Here is a 4,411-nt window from a genome sequence, read left to right on the forward strand (position 1 = left end):
AGAGATTTCATTAAATTTACACACCCCGTATACAACAAAAATGTCCAGCACTATCTCTTCTGGGTCTATAACCTGAAGAGATTAGTAAAAGGGTAAAAACATCACCTGTACAAAAATATTCATAGCAGCCATTTGTGGTAGCAAAGAATTGGAAATCGAATGGAATTCAAGGAAGCCTGGAAGGATTTGCATGAACTGATGCTGAGTGAGATTAGCAGAACCAGAAGAACATTGTACACCCTAACAGCAACATGGGAGTGATGATCAACCTTAATGAACTTGCTCATACCAACAGGGCAGCAAGCAGACACAATTTTGGGGTGTCTGTAATGGAGAATGCCATCTATATCCTGAGAAAGAATTGTGGAGTTTGAACAAAAACCAAGGACTATTACCTTTAATTAAAAAAATGCATTATTATGTAATTCTGCTATATCTCATACTATATGTTTCTTCCTTAAGGATATGATTTCTCATCACATTCAACTTAGATCAATGCATACTATGGGAATGATGTAAAGACTAACTGCCTTCTGTGGGGTGTGGGGGGAGAAAGCAAGATTGGGGGAAAAATTGTAAAACTCAAAAATAAATAAAACCTTTCTAAAATTATAAAAATAGAATAAAAAAATAATAATTTTGCACATATGCTATAGATTTTTTCTTATCAATAACCTCCTTGATCCTAATTGGGTCAATTCAACAGGAGTCTAAAAAGGGTTAATTCTCAGAATCTGGGTTTTATTAGGATTGACATATCTGTATACTGGGAAACAGACTGAAACAGACAAAAAACTGGTCTACACAATATTTTTAAATTTTTTTATTTTGAGCTCAAACATCAATTTTTTTTTACACACACATAACACAAAAGAGAGTTCTATAGGAAATCATAAGGGTCCATTTCATACCACGACTTAAAATACATACACATGTATATAATATATATATATATGTATATGAAATCTTTCAAAATTATATTGCTTGTCTAAGCTTCCTCCTATTCTCTTTGGTGCACCCTAAAAAATATCTATCAATGGTGCTTTTTGGGGCATAATTATAAAATACTATGTGAAGTGAATTGTGAACTTTTTGTTATTCAGTTGTGTCCAACTCTTCATGACCCCATTTAAGATTTTCTTGGCAAATATACTGTGGGAGTTTGCCTTTTCCATTTTCAGATCATTTTACAGATGAGGAAATGAGGCAAACAGGCTTAAGTGACTTGCCCAGGGTCAGACAGCTAGTGTCTGAAGCCAGATTTGAACTCAGGAAGATGAATCTTTCTGATTTTAAGTGCTGCACTCTATTGTGCCATCTACCAATCCTAAATTGTTGATATATAGCATTTTTATAATAGTTTAAGAATTACAAAATGCTTTATATACACACACACACACATATATTTTCATTTGATCTTTGCAACAATTCTGTGAGGTTTTTACAGATAAGGAAACTGAGGTTTTGAGAATAGGTATCTGAGACAAGTTCTAAATTCAGATCTTTCTGACTTTAGGTCCAACATTTTATTCACTGCGTCCCTTACCTTGAGTGGTAACAGCAATAATGAAAAGAAATATGTTGCAGGAATAGATTTTTATGATAGATCCAATATAGAGGAGAAAAAGAAAGATTCAAAGAAAACTCCAAGCCTGTGACTAGGAGAATACTAGTGGCATTCATGAAAGGAGAGAATGGAGGCTGTCTATTAGGAAATGTCTAATAGTGAATTCTGTTTGAGACATGCTGAATTTGAGTTAACTTGCACATAAATATTAGGGAATGTAAAATCAGAATAAATTAGAACTTGAGCTCCTTGAGGACAGGGTCTGTCCGGTTTAGCCACCCACCCAGCTCTTAACCCAGAGTCTAGAATATTGTAAGTACTTGATATTTAGAGACTGAATAAAAAATCTAGGAAAAGGAAATGAAAAACTTAGCACTCCTGGAAAATAGTATACCTGAACCCCAAACAGGAAGATAGCAGCTACAGTCAATAGCTACCAGCAACCTACCAGTCAGTTCTATGCTGGAATTGCCTCCAATTAATGCATATAACAAGGTAGAAGGTACCTGTTTTCATCACACACTAGGGGCAGTCTAGGGACCCTGATGGTATAGGACTTCACTGCAGGGGGCACTGTGACTGCTTCTATCTGCAAGGCAGTCCTAGATGTCTTTCTTTGATGAGTAGGCTTCTTGGGACAATACTCTTTTCCTGAAATTTCTCATGTCCTTGGGATCTTCAAGATCTTTATAGCATCTTTTTAACGATTCTCTCCCTCTTGAGGTATGTCTGTCAAAAATCAGGGATTCTGATGTGAAAATGAAAATTCCAATGTGAATTCTTTTGCTATCAATTCTTTTGTCTGTTTCCTAAGGAAAAAGGAAGTCCTAGCAAATAGAAAACCTTGCAGTTGGGGGGGGTGGAAGGTCTTTGTTAATTCAATTTCATTAAGTGCTTGGGGGTGAGGGAAAAAACACGACATGTTCACAAACAAATAATATATAGAATTAGAATGAGCAAGTGCCTGGTTGATGCAAAGAAAATAATTTGAGATTTCAAAGGAGATAAGGGTTAATTCATGATTGAGAAAAATCATTAAAAAAAATACAAGTGGAATGACTGAATCTTCAAGGACGAGTAGGATTTTTTAATAGCCTGAGATAAAGAAAGGATCGGTATTCTAGGAATAGGAAATGGCATAATGGTTAAAGAAAGCAAAGGATATATTGAGGGTATAGCAAATAGTTTATTCTGGTTGCTGTCTAGGGTTATGTGAAGGACAGTGACTTATAACCTAAGGACCACCAGCAGATACCAAATCTGATTCTGACTCATCTAACAGCAGTCCAAAGAGAAATGGACACATTCTTTTTTTTTATTTTTTTTTTTAGTTTTTTCAAGGCAATGGGGTTAAGTGGCTTGCCCAAACCCACATAGCTAGGTAAGTGTCTGAGGTCAGATTTGAATGCAGGTACTTCCAACTCCAGGGTCGGTGCTCTATCCACTGGGCTACCTAGCTGCCCCACCACATTCTTTGTCTTGACTAAGTCTCCTAGGGATTCTGTTTGCTACAAGTCACCTTCAGTTTTTTTCTGTGTGAAGGATGTACAGGATCCTCTCTTATATCAACAGTGGGAATATGCTTCAAGAAGAAATGCAATCCCATAGCCAGAAGGTGGTACCCAGAATTAATGCTGGCAGACCAACATCAGAATGGCTTCAGCGTTGTTCACAACACTAAGAGCAGCAGACTGGTGACACAGAGTTGTGCATCACTGATTCCAATATTAAACCAGAGTTAACAATGATATTCTAAACATAAGCTTTGGGGTAGAACAGATTTTGTGGGTTACAAGTGCTTGTCTCAACTGGAACACTTATTTTGTTTACAGTAAAAGTCTGTACCATGGCCAGATTTTCTTTGTAGCTACATTGCTTCTCTAGCCAAGATTTTTGATAGACTTAAGGCTTTGCTTAATCACTCCATTCTCTATTGGTTTTACTGTTCTAAAATAGAGAGAACATCTAGAAGGAAAAAAATACAAATATAGACTAAAATATATACTCTATATACATACATATATATATATAATATATATATAGTGACTAGGGGCAACTGCTTAAATGCATTTAAACAAGACAATGACAATTCTGAACTAAACAAAGTTGTGTAAGAATTTTTGTGCATTTAGTATTTTCTTGCACTTAGTTCATTTTCCCATTATTTATTATATTTAGCACATGAATCATTACATAACATTGAAGCAGCATAGAAAAAAGTGCTACTTACACTGGGGAGTCAAATACATGTGACCTCTGCCAATGACCAGCCCTATGTATGATCTTTAAAGTCATTTTGCCTTGCTGGGGCCCATCAATTTCCTTATGTAAGATGAGGGATCCTAGGATCATAGAACTCAAGGTTCTGGGTGTGATAAAACCCTATTTTTAGAAAGAGGATTAGTTCTAGAGAGCCTACCTTTGGGGAGAATCCCAGACAGATACTGTGGCTCAAAGGGACTCCCCATCATGATGGCCCAGATAATGAATCCCTAAATTCTAAAGACTGGCTTCCTGAAAGCCTTGCCCAGCCACTTTGGATTTTTCCACTACTTTACTTCACCCTGCATATCCTGAAAGGGCCTTGAAGACTCAAGTCACATAGTATGCCCTTTTGAAGTCTGAGGCAGATGAGAACACCTCCCCCCCAGGTTCTTGAATCTGTCTGGCAGGCTCCAAGAGGTGCCGGCATGTTGCCTTATTTCATGGGTCTTTCAGTAGTAATGGGTCAATGAGAGGCCAAAGCAAAAATGCAGCTCAATCCCAGACAAGACTTGTAAATGGGGCCTAATTCAGATATGGATCAGTAATCAGGGCTTCAGAAACCACGACAAACACGTCTAG

Source organism: Macrotis lagotis, chromosome 4 (genome assembly GCF_037893015.1).
Source record: "Macrotis lagotis isolate mMagLag1 chromosome 4, bilby.v1.9.chrom.fasta, whole genome shotgun sequence".
In the NCBI taxonomy this organism is placed as follows: Eukaryota; Metazoa; Chordata; class Mammalia; order Peramelemorphia; family Peramelidae; genus Macrotis; species Macrotis lagotis.